Source organism: Bacidia gigantensis, assembly GCF_019456465.1.
Source record: "Bacidia gigantensis strain McMullin 20006 chromosome Unknown contig_180, whole genome shotgun sequence".
Classification (NCBI taxonomy): Eukaryota; Fungi; Ascomycota; class Lecanoromycetes; order Lecanorales; family Ramalinaceae; genus Bacidia; species Bacidia gigantensis.
Window position 1 is genome coordinate 955,737 of NW_025408596.1, and position 14,250 is coordinate 969,986.

Genomic DNA, 14,250 nt, shown 5'->3' on the forward strand with positions numbered 1-14,250 from the left:
CATTGTAAGCTGTTTGCAAAGCAGTTTCTCTAGCCAAATCAGGCTCAAATTAGGCTTAAAAACGGTGAGAAGGAGCCGTGCAGCCAGCTGGCGATGCAAGCTGTTTGCAGGCCTGTTTTTCAGGCCAAATCAGGCCTAAAAACGGTGGGGAGGGAGCCATGCAGCCAGCTGGCAATGCAAGCTGTTTGCAAAGCAGTTTCTCCAGCTAAATCAGGCTCAGATCAAGCTCAAAAACGATGGGGAAGGAGCCCTGCAGCCAGCTAGCAATGCAAGCTGATTGCAAGCCTGTTTTTCAGGCCAAATCAGGCTCAAAATCAGCTGGGAAAAAGCGCGTTTTGCAAACCCTCCTGCAAACCGTTTGCAGGGCCATTTTCTATGTATTCAAGCTCTTTTCTGATTGGCTTAGGGGCTGTTTAGACCTGTTAGCAGCTGCATATATGATTGGTAGGCTTACTTACGTAGGAGTAAGCGTAGGAGTAGGAGGAGGAGTAGGAGGAGGAGGAGCTTAAATCAAAACAACAACAGCGGCTTTGATTCCGCGCTCCTTGGCCAGCTGGTTCAGGCCACCAAAAGATGATCCCCCTATTGATCAGCAACGAACGATCGGAATCGTATGCAAATTGACATATAAGCTTGATAGGGCCTTGCGATAAAGTATTGAGAGTTTCAAGCTGATGCAAGCAATATTGAGGGTGTCGCAAAACTGTTAGGATTTGGTGGTTGAACACCGCTGAGAGCTAAAATCAGGAGCCAATCAGCTTTACGTGAATCTTTATTAACCAATCAGGGTCATTTGCGCCGACCAATCAAAAGTGTTAGAAAAACTCAATATTAGTATATATTAGATTACTTAAAATAAGGGCCTTATTTATAACTTATTATTTATTATATATTATTAACTTTCTATAGCTTACCCCTTTTTTAAAGGGCTTAGTTTTTAATTATAGGAGGAGCTAATAGTAAAAGTAATATTATTATAAGTATTAATATTATTTCTATTTATATTACTAGTATTTTTATCTTAGCCTAGTATATAGTAATCCTTCTTATTTCTACTTTAATAAAAAGGTGTTATTTATTATAAGTATTAATAAGGTCTTTAGACTTATATAATTATTCTATATTATATTATAAATTATTTTTATATTTATATATTTTCTATTTAATTAAATAGTATAAAAACTTTTATAAGAAAACCTATTTATTAACTACTAATTTTACTTTATAGATTAAGCTATTAAAATATTCCTTATTTTCCTAAATAACTAGTAGCTAATAAGTATTAAGAGTATAACTATATAGATTTTCTATTATAGGAAAGAGCTTAAGCTATATAATAAATATAGTAAAATATATATATATATATATTATATAGGAGCTTAAAACAATAAACTAGATTTTTAATCTTTTTAATAATAAGAAAAAGGCTAATTTATTAAAGGCTAATCTTATAATTAAAAAAACTTAATATAGTATAACTTTAATATAAAATAAAGTATATTTTATCTCCTTTCTTTATATTAATTTTTATATATTATTTATTATATTATAGTTTTAATATTATAGTAATGAAAGCTATAGCTTCTTTAGCTTCTTTATACCTAATTTAATATAATTCTTGAAAATCCTTAGCTAGAAGATCTTATAATATAATTAAATTATTATAACTTAAAGGCTATATATAATTTTATATTATTAAACTAATAATAAGATTTATAGAATTATTAATAATAATACTAATAAATAGGATAACTAAAAGCTAGTTTTTAGCTAGTAGTTAGCTAATATAATAGCGTAAAATAATTTTAATATTCTAGTTTATTTACTTAAACTACTTATTAATTTAAGAGTAATAGGTAATAAAGATAAGTATAGTAATATTAAGCTTTTTAAAGATAGTTTTCTAGAATTCTAATATAAATTTAAAGTTATAGTCTAATATAAATAATTAGAGAATTCTTTAATCTTATTCTATAAAAAGTACTAGTATTTTATTTACTTACTTTCTAGCTTTTTATATAGCTTTACTAGGCTTAAGAGTATTCTTTTTTAAAAACTTATAAATAAGTATAGTTAGAATAGTAAAGCTATTAATATTAAGTAACTTAATAGTAAAATTTATAATAATAGTATAAAATAGGATTAATAATATTATAATTAAATTAAGATTATTATATAGTAAGTAGTATTTTATCTATATTATTTAGCAAAGTAAGTAATAGGAAATATAAGCTTATAGTTTATTTACTATATAATAGATAAAAACTAAGCTAGATAACTAATTATACATTTACTTAAATTTACTATAGCTAGAGTAATCATATATAAAAGAAAGGCTTCCTTTTCTATAGTATTAAGTATATATAAGTATTTATACTTATTACCTAATATAAAATAAAAAAGATTGCTTCTAAGCTTAAAGTAGATACTATATAGCTTTTAATCTTTATTAAAAACCTTATTCTCTTTTAACTAATTAGCTTCTAGTAAACTAGCTTCTAGTTATAAAAGATTAAATATATATTTTTAGTAGCTATCTTCTTAGTATATAATCTTAAGGTAGTCCTTAAAATTATTTAATATTTTTATTAATATAATATAATAGATTAGTAAAGTATTACTTATAATAAATAGTATATTAAAGTTATATATCTTAGTAAAAAAGGTATTTAAAATACTTTAATTACTTTTACTTATATTATTCCTAATTTCTACTAACTAGGATAAGATATTAGGAATAGTATTTAACTTTCTAGCTTTATATTATATATTAAACTTATAATAGAAGAAATATTAAAATACTTAAACTAGCTATAAATTAAGCTTATTAATATAAGAGGTTAATAAGGTTATTTATTTAAAGATAGAGATAGTAGTAAAATAATTTATATAAATAATAATAATATATTTAGCTAATTTAATTATATATCTTATTTTCTTAATAACTTATATAATACTAGCTACTTTAAGCTTAGTAGGCTAATAATTATATTTTATATTATTAAATAACTTATTAAAAAATATAATAAGCTAAACTATAGAATAAATAGGATTATTAATTATTTTATTACTAAAGTAATAAAGTATTACTATAAAGCCCTATACTTTTAAAGTATTTAAATTTATATAGAGTTTCTATATTATATTAAAATAAACTAAACATATAGGACTAAAAAAAGCTTTCTAAAGAAGGTAGTAAAAATTAAGTTCCTTATTTATAAAGTTCTCTAGAGTAGTAGTAATAGAATATTATTTATAAGAATTCTTTTTTATATTTTTAATATTTTTAATTAGCTTAGTTTTATATTTCTATAAAGGCTTTATAAGCTATATATATTAATAAATTATTTTATATAATTGCTTAATAAAGCTTAGATAGATTTTAAAGTTTTTAAGGTTTTAAGAAAAATATAAGTTCTAGATAATTATAATCTTCTTTTTAGTAATAGTAAGGCTAAATTAATTAATATACTACCTTAGTAGTTTTATAGAAAAATAGCTAATAAATAATTTAATAGTTAAAAGTATTATATATTTTAACTAAAATAAACTAAAAACTAATTATAAAAAAGTAATATATTTAAGAAGTATTTTTAAAAAAATAATAATATTATCTCTAAATATATAAGTAAAATTATAATATAAGTAAAGTAGCTTATTAATTTACTTCTATATATAAGAAAAAAAGCTTTTATAGTTTATTAATACTATATTTAATTATTTTTATCTATAATATAATACTATAATAAGCTGATTCTTATCTTTAACTTTTATTATGAATTAATAGAAATATACTTATATATTAATAATAATAATATAAATATAGCTAGCTACTATTTATTAAAATAGTAATTACTTATTAACTTAAAATAAGTTAATTATATAATTAAGCTAAAAAACATAAATATATATATTAAAATATATATTATATAAGCTTAGTAGTTAAAACTATTAATAAATGTATTTGGAATTAAATTGCTACCGTAGTAAACTAGTAGTAAAACTAATTTTAAATATAAGCGTAAGCCTTAAATCTAACGTAAGATTATAAGCTTTTATTATAAATCCCTTAGATTTGTAACGTAAGCTTATAGTAATATTAGTAATTATATTTATAATCTATAATTGGAAATATAAAGATTATAAATCCTTAGATAGTTTTTTATCTATAAATAAGGAGGTTCTCCCTTCTTAAAAATAAATTTAATATTACTTAATTGTCTTTCAACACAGTCGTCTAAGATTTCAAACATATGCTTTAAACTATTACCCCTACCTACGATATAAGTCCCGGACTATATATCCCAATCAGGCTAGCTCCAACATTTTTCCAAAACTCAATTTTGTCAAAAAACCTTAACTTCTTCTGTTTAAACGTAATCTGTCCTCTGACAATTTTCTTTAAAGTCTTTTAAGCTATATAAATATTTATAAAATACTTCTATAACTTTTAAAATCTCTTTAAAGTTTATTTATAAGTTGTTTTATTTATTATATAAGGCTTTAATTATATAATTATAGTAAAAAATATTTTTATAAGCTTTTTATTTATTATATTATATAAATAATTTTAGTTTTAAATATCTATAAAGTATTTTTCTTATATTTTAGTTAAAGCTATTATTCTCTTAAAATCTAGGTTTTTAGACTTGAATCTTCTCTTTTAAAAGTATATTTTTTATTTCTTTAGGAGCGATTTTTAACTCTAAGCTTAAATAATAGTCTAATATTATAACTTCTTAAAGGAAAGTATAGATATTAGCTTTATATTCTTTCTAGGAAATAAGTAAATTAGCTATCCTTAGCTTCTAAAGATTTTTATATACTTTTTAATTTATTATATTTCTTTTTATTAGAAGGGGGTTTAACTTTTATCTTCTTAGGCTTTTATTTAAGCTTATTATAATATTTAAAGTTATTTTAATAGCTTTATAATTAATAAAGAGCTTGAAAGGTTCTATACCCTAGTTTTTAAAGTTAATTATCTAGTTTTTTTTCTAAATAAATATAGTTTATCTTAGATATTAATTCTTATTTATACTCTTTGCTTTTTATAAAGGTAACTACTTTAGTATTAAGGTAGTATTCTTTCTACTTATTAGTCTATATATATATTCTGCCCCTAAAATAGTCTAGTAGGTCTTCTATTGCTTTAAACCTTAATAAAGACTTTATTTTATTATTTCTTTAAATAATTACTTAGAAGGAAACGTTTTAATCCCCCTTTATTATATTATATAAAGTAGATAGAAAAGTCTCCTATAATTTAGTATTAATACTTTTTATTTAAAATAACTAGTCTTCTTTTTTTGCTAAAGTATAAATATTTATAGCTATTAAGATTAACCTTTAACTTTCTATATAATAAGCGAGCAAGCGACTATCTCTACTATAAAAGATTTTATATTCCTTGTTCTTATCTATATATTATACTATTATATTTCTAATAATAATAATAATAGTATCCTTATTATTTATATATTAATATATAATTAGTATATTAAGGTACTTTATCTTATATTTATTATATATTATACTAGTTATATTAGCTTTTTATATAAGTATAATATCTATTTTACTATATCTAAATATTATATATAATCTATAGAAGTAGTCTAGCCTTATTAGGAGCTAAATATTTAGGGAAAATATATTTATTATATTAAATAATAAATATAATTAGCTAATTATTAGATTATTAGTAGGTTTATTAATAAGGTTTCTATCCTTTAGTATATAACTAGGCTTTATATAAATTATTTTTATTTAAGGGTACTTTATTATTCTATATACTTTATAATAAATATTATATTACTTAGGATTATTAGCAAGTATTTAAAACTTTATATATTTATTATTAAACCTAACTAAGCTAGTTAAAAATTTAAAGAACCTAAGGCTCCTATTAAAGATTATTATTATAGTATCCTTTATAATACTATAAATATTTTATATTCTAGCTTAGAATTTATAATCTTTAAAATAGTTTATTTTTCTTATTACCTTTATTAGGTATAGTTTTATATCTATAAATATTTTTCTAAATATTAAGATATAGGCAGAGGGTTCTATTAGGCGGAAGCGTATAAATTTTACTTTTATATTAATATTAACTATATAGAGAGTCTATTCTATAATATTAATAGTAGTTTTTATTTTATAATAATATATTATAAATCTTTTCTTACTAATATACGTAATCTTATTAGTTTCTTAGGCTAATAAAACTTTAGAGGCTATAATTAATTTAATTATTAAAGAAATTATAATTTAAAAAAGATTATTTTTTTTAGAAAGTTAAAGTATAATTATTTTTTATTAGTAAATAGTATATCTTTGTCTAGATTAGCTTTATTACTTTATACTATTTTTTGGATTTTTTTTACTTTTAGACCTAGAGCTATAGTTTAAAGCTTTAGTCCTAGGCGAGGTTTATTTCCTTTTTTAAAGCTTATAAGAGGTTTTGCTCCTCCTTATTTTAAGCTTTACTAAGCTTTAAGTTTAGTATTAGTATTTAAGGCTATTACTTTAGCTTCTAAGGCTAGAGTTTTAGAAGCTAAGACTAATAACGCCCTATTATTTAATATTATAGTCTAAAGTTTAAAGGTTATTAATTTTCTTATATTTTTAAAAGTACTTCTTAATACTAAGTTGCTAATATTAAGCTTAAAGCCTTTAGCTACTTAGTCCTAGCTCTTTATTATTATTTACTTTTTTATTATTATTAAAGTTGGAAAGGGGAGTATTAGGTGCTTATTATTATTTATAGAGTTTTTTAAAGTTGTTAGCAATATTAAAGAAGCTAATTAAAGTTCTTAGTTTTTAATAAAAAAAATTTAATTTTTACAAGGTTAGCAATAGCTTCTAGCCTATTTACTTCTTTTTTATCTATCTTATCTACTTCTAATAACTTTTTAATTTTTTTTAGCTTTATTTATACTTAGTATAGTTATATTTACTTTTTATTCTTCTTTTTATTACTTTACTTATTTTACTTCTTTTTATATTTTAGTTAGCTATATTATTATTTATTTAATTATTTTCTTATTTTTCTTCTTCTCCTTTTATAGCTTTTTTATTTTTTATTTACTTATTATATTATTTATATTAATAGCTTAACTACCTTTAATAAATAAGTTAAAGAGTATATTCTACTTTTTAGACTTTATAATAAGTTTTCTTTATTTTTTATTTTTTATATTATTTATATTAAATTATAGCTTATTTTTAGATAAGCTATAGTCTTAGTATATATTATTACTTTTTATATCTTTACTTAATTAGTTCTTAATTACTTATTTACTAGTTTTAAGTTTATTTATATTAGGAGTATATTTCTATAATACTTTATATTATAAAGACTTTAAATTAAATATTATAGCGTATTAAGTAATAAGCTAGTTTCTAGATTTTTAAAGTTTATAAATTTTTAATATATCTTTTATAACATTATAGGTTTTTAATAAATAACTTTTATTAGGGTTATTTATACTTACTAAGTATTTTTATTATCCTCTATTTAGTAAAATTTTCTTAGCTATATTACCTTATAATAATATAATAGAGTAAAGAGTAGTAAAAGGTTCTAGTTAAAAGACTTTGTTTATAGTGTATTTTTTTATTACTTAAGGTTTACTATTAGTTTATAAGCCTTAGCTCTAGATATAATAGTAATCTTAAGCTATAAGCCCTTAAAAACTCTATAATATAATATTATATATAATATTAAAACTTTGACAATAAGATGCTTATTGTTAGAGCCTTTAGAACGCCCTTTTCTAACCCTTAAGGGGGCCCTAATCTAGTTGTTCTAGAGGATTCTTATTTATTATAGCTACTGTTTTACTAGAGCCTTAAAAGCTAAGTAGTCTTAGTAAACTAGAAGAGCTTAATACTCCTACTACTCCTAGTTAAAGGTTAATAAGAGTAGCTTAGATAGTTTTATTTATAATATAATATATTATAACTTTATTTATATTTATTATATTTATAGGATTTTAACTTAAGCTAGTATTTATAGAACTAGGTCTCTATTTATATTCTTTAATTATTAATAAATTAAAGCTAATTAGTCTTTAATAGATTTCTTCTTTAGCTAAGGTTTTACTTAAACTAATATAGGAATTTATACTTTTAATAATAGAGATACTTAAGAAGGATAAAATCTATATTATAGTATTTATTAGAGTTAGGGCTAGTTAACCTATAAAAAAATATAATACCTTTTATAGTTTTAATTAATTAATAGCTTAATATAATAGCTAAATAGATTCTAGTTCTAGTAAGTAAACTTAAACTCTATTACCTTTATTAAAAAACTAAAACTAGGGCTAAAAAGGCTATAGTATTTATTATATAATTTAATTAAGCTTCTTAATAATATTAATATTAAAGTCTTTAATATAGTTATAACTTAAATTATAGAAATTTTAAAAATAAAAAGTAAATATAATTATTTCTTAATTAAGCTAAAGTAGTAATAATATAAATATTAATAATACTAGCTTAAGTAAGTATTAATATTAAGGTCCTTATTCCTATAAAATAATAAGAAATAAAGATTATATTAATAGAATAAGGTTAATTAGGTAAGAATTAGTAAAGCATTAGTAATAAATAATTAAATAATTATTTAAAGAAAAAATACTTAAGTAACTAAGTAATTATTAAATAATTTAAAACTAGTAATAAATATAATAAGTAAATAACCTCTTACTATATCTATAAACTTTAATAGACTATGTAAATAGCGCTAGGAAACGCTGCGGCTAATAGCGCTTTTCTTGTAAATAGATTCTATATTAAAACGCTAATAGATATAGTATTCCCTAGCACTATCTATATAATTACAACTTTTTCTAGGTATTATTATTATACGCAACGCTATTAGTAGTATTTTTAGGTATAATATTATATATACGTAAAAAGCTATATTTAAGCAACTTAAGTAAAAAATTTAAATTTATTAAAAAGCTAAATTTAATTTAATTTCAAATATTTAAAAATACTTCTAAATTAGACTTATAAACTTGTTTATATATTACTACTAAATATACTATATTTGCAATCTATAGTATATAAATATTAGTTAAATTAAAGCTTAAACTAACTTAATTGTAGTTTTTCTAAGTTTTATAATAAAATATTTATATTATTATTTTTTTATTAATAGTATTTTTATTATAGTTTATAGTTTTAATTTTTTTATATAATTATCTTTTATAATAACTATTTATTATTATTATTTACTAATTAACTTCTTATAATTTTAATAAGTAAAACCTATTTTTTAAATTATAAAAAGTTTTACTTATTATTAATAATCTCTTAAGTTAAGCTAAAGTATTATATATAACTATTTTTCTTTAGCTTATATTTCTTTATAAAGCTTGTCTATATAATACTTATCTTTATTTTATTATTATATTTAGTAACTTAAAAAATAAATTATTTAATATTAAGACTATTTACAAGCACTCTCTCTTTTTAAAATATTAAGATATACTATAAGTATACTATTTCTTATAACATATTAGCTTTAAGATAAATGTACTTTTAAACTTCTATTTATAAATATACTTATTATATTAACAATTTATATATAAAGATAAAGTTAAAGGTTAACTTCTTAAAACTTTAAAAAGTTTAAATTAAGCTATTATAAAGTTAGAATTATAAGTTTAAATAATAGTATAAGTATATACTAATAAACTATTATTAAAACTTTTTCATTTTATATCCGCGTATTTAAGCTCCTTAAAAGCATTTGAATAGTTTTTATTATATATAAGTTAAGTTATTTTATACTATAAATACTCTAGTATTTTCTTATTCTTACCTATTATTATCTATATTTATATAAAAATCCTACTATTCCTACTATTAATTAGTTTTTTACTAATATATTAAAATATAAGGAATACTTATATTACCTATATTTTTACTTATATTTTTACTATTTTTAGAATTAGGCTTTTTTTCTAACTTATTTAAACTATTACTAATTTTTTTTTATTTTTAGTTTTAGGTTTAATACCTTTAGATTAGTTAATTCTTTTACTTAGAGTAACTTAAATAAATATTTATTAAGAAATAAACTATTTTATTTAGCTTTTTCTTGTATTTTCTAAGCTTTTATATAATACTAGTTAGCGTAGCTTTAAATATAAAGGAGTAGGTATTTTATACTAGAAATATCTAAACCCTAAAAAGGGACTACCTTCTTAGAACCTATTTAAAAATCCTAATTAGATATATAAAGTATTATATATAGTAACTAGATTAGAGGTAGTTAAATCAAGTTAAATAAATATACTATTATAGATATAAGACTTATAATATATTTAATTTTAGTAAAGAATAAGTTTTTAAATACTTTTATAATAATATTGCTAAAAAATCTATACTTTCTTTTTATATTTCTAGGCTATAGTAGATTAGTATAAATATATTAATATTTAAACTTTAAAAGACAATTTATAATAATAGTATAACTTATAAAATCGATATTCTTAGTAACTATTTATTACTTTTTAGTAATTAGCTCTATTATACTTTTAAAAATTAAACTTTTTATTTTATTAAAAATATAATAATTTTTAATAATATATTATATTTAAGTCATTAATTTCGCTTTAATTTTACTAAGCTTATTAAAAATTTAGAAAAAAGCTAATTATTAGCTATATTTATAAATAATGTTAATAATAATATACTTTCTATGCCTTAATTAAACTAAGCTTTAAATTAATATTATTATTTAGCTTATTTAAGTTAGTATTTAACTTAAATATTATCTCCCTTTATATTAACTATATAAGTCTATTTAGTTTTATTTTATTATTTAGATTTATTTATAATAATACTTTAGGATTTAAAACTTTAGCTATAATCTTTATTTTAAGTAAAAAATTAAATTTAAAAAATTTCTTTTATATCTAATATTAATAAATATAATTTTCTCCTAATAATAGATACTAGCCTATAAATAGTATTATTATTTATTATTTTAAGTTTTTAAGTTAAAATAATATTATATATTAATATTTTAGGCATTAATATTTAATAATAAAGAATTTTTATAAGAAGTAGAAAAGTAGGCTTAGCACAATAAGCTTAAATTGCTATATAATAATAGTTAGTAGCCTAACAAAGCTTTATTACTATTTAAAAATGATTAATAATAAGATTTAAAAAGGGGTATATTTAAAAATATTTTTAATTATTTTCTATATTAATAAGGCAATTTAACTTAATATAATAGCTTTTTTTACTATATAAAATATAATTATTAAATATAAAAGCTATTTATTTCTATTAAAAGTTATATTTACTTTATTAAGTTTTTTTAACTTAAGGACATATTAATAAAATTATTATTTTTATACTTATTAGTTAAGCTATATATTTAAAAGTATAATTATTATTATATAGAAGATTATCTTATTAGTTACTAGAATACTATTAGTATAATTAATATATATTAGAAAGGGGGCAAAAGCAATATATTTCTTTAGAAACCCTATAATACTTATAAGTATTAAATATTATTATATAGTTTTTTATATTTAATAAAAGTAAGATATTAGCTAAGATTAGCTAAGGTTAAAAGTAGAAAAAAATAATTAATAAGAAAAGGATAATAAATAAAAAGAATACGAAAATAGTTTTAATATATTTTATTTATTTCTTTAATTTAATTTAAAAACTAAGTATTTAAAATTAATATTAAAAATATAAAATTAATACTAAAGCTTAAAATTAGAATTATATAAAATTTAAAAGTTTACTAAGTATATTTTTAAATTAAAACTAAAAATATTTAGAGCTTATAGTTGGTTTTAAAATAGATTTAATATTTAATATTAATATATAAAGTTATTTTATTAAAAAAAAGCCTAACTTACTAAAGTTTATTATAAATTACTAACTCTCTATAACTAAGAGATTTATTCTCTTTATTATAGTATAAAGGTACGTAGTAAATTTCTAATATTACTAATTTAACTAGTAGACTTACTTAATAAACAAATAGAAAATAATTTAAAAGGAAATTATATTATATTATAATTTAAGCTTTTAAAATATATATTTATATTAGGGATCTTTTTTTAAATATTAGGCTCTTTATTAAATTAAAAACTTTTATTACCTAGATTTTTATTATCTTTTATAATAAATATTATTTTTATTATATTATATTTTTTTAATTTTATTTACTTTTACTTTAATTCCTTTTTTATTTAATATTTTTTAATATAAATATTAAAAAAAAGTAATAGTAATATAGCTTTAATAAGTTCCAGCTTCTTTTAAGTATATTATAATTTATTAAAAGCTAATTCTAAATTTTTATACTAATAAACTTTATTTAATAGTTATACTTTTAAACTTAGTAAAAAAGGGGTTAAAAGCTTTTTATATAGTAATATTTCTTTAACTAAAGTAGCTTACCGCTATTTAAATTGCAGTGGAACTGCCTTAAATTTAGGCTTAAACTTTTACTCTAAAGCTTAAATAAAGTATTAGATAAAAGGATTTAATATAGAAATACTAGAGCTTAGAATTAAAAAGCTAAGTAGCTTATTAGCTTTTAAAATTTTTTAATACGCATTTTTTATAGCCTAATTAGCAGTAGAAAATAATATAAGCTTATTATTATTAATTTTTCTTTTTTAATCTTTTTAAGTAGCTTAAGCTAGGCTAAACTAAAAAATAGCTAAAATACTAGGTATATAATATTATAAAGGCTATTTTAAGCTAGCTTAAGTTTAAATATTAAATTTAATATTAAATTTAAAAATTAATATATTTTCTAGTAGGGAGGTAAAGTAAGTAAGTTTTAATTAGAAATTAACTTTACCCTATTATTAATACTATTTTTATATTTCAAAATTAAGTATTTTCTATAGGCTTTTAAGTAGCTATTTTTTATTATATATTTAGTTATATTAGTTTTAATTAATAAAATTATTAATATAAAAGTAATTTCTAGATTCTCCTACTAGAACTAGATATATATTATATAGATTATAGCGTATTTTATATATATAATAAGAATTTAAGTTCTAAGGACTTTTAGTTTTATTTTTTAATATTAATTTAATTTTAAATATATTATAATTCCTATTTATTTTACTATTATTTTAGCAACTTTAAAAAAGTACTAGTATATATTAAAACTTTATTATAAGATCTTTAGTATTCTAGGTTAGCGATAATAAAAATTAATTTAAGTTAGCTAATCTTATATCTAGTATTATTATTAGCTATTTAAGCTTAATTATTATCTAGTAAATTAGACTAGATCTAGATGCTATTTTAGTAGACCTTTAATATATTTTACTAATTAGGTTTATACTAAATAATATATTTTATTAAGTATTTAATATTAACACCCTATTTGCTATTTATAGCCTAATATACTATAGAGGTATAGATATTAATATAGTATTTACTAGCTTAAAAGTAATTATATTTGCGTTAAAAAGCGTCTACTATAGGCTTAGTAATACTATTAAGTTTTTTGCGATTTTTATATAAAAAGATTATTAATACTTTAAAAAACTTTATAAATTATATATTTTTTATAACTATTATTTAATAGGTTTATCTTTAGTATCTAGGATTTAATTCTTAGTTTATTATAAATATTAAATTTAACCCTTTTTTATATTAATTAAATATTAGCCTTATTTCTAAAAGCTATATAATAAAGGTATTGATAATAATTAGTAGTAATAGTTTACTAACTATCTTAAAATATAATTAAATTAGTAAGTACTAATATATTTATATAATATATATTATATTCTAATATTTAAGTTCTAAAGTTATATTTATTTATTTTAGAAAAATAATTTTTTAATAAGAATTTATAAGTTATCTTACTATAATAAATATTATAGTTTTAAGCGCTCTTATAAAGCTAGATAAAGTTTTTATAATAGGTAATAATATATAATTTAAGAATATTAAAATTTCCTTTAATTTACTTATTACTAGAGTTATTATTTAATATAGTATTTAGCTAATAGTAGTAGTTAAAAACATATTTAAACTTATTAATCCTATAGACTGCCTACTATAAGTAGCTTAATATTACTTTATTATAAATTATATATAATACTAGTATAATAAAATTAAATAGAGTATAAGTATATTAGAATACTTTTAAAGCTTTAAGTTATAATAATAATATAATTATAAATATTAGCTACTAGACTATAGCTTTTTATTTATTTCCTATCT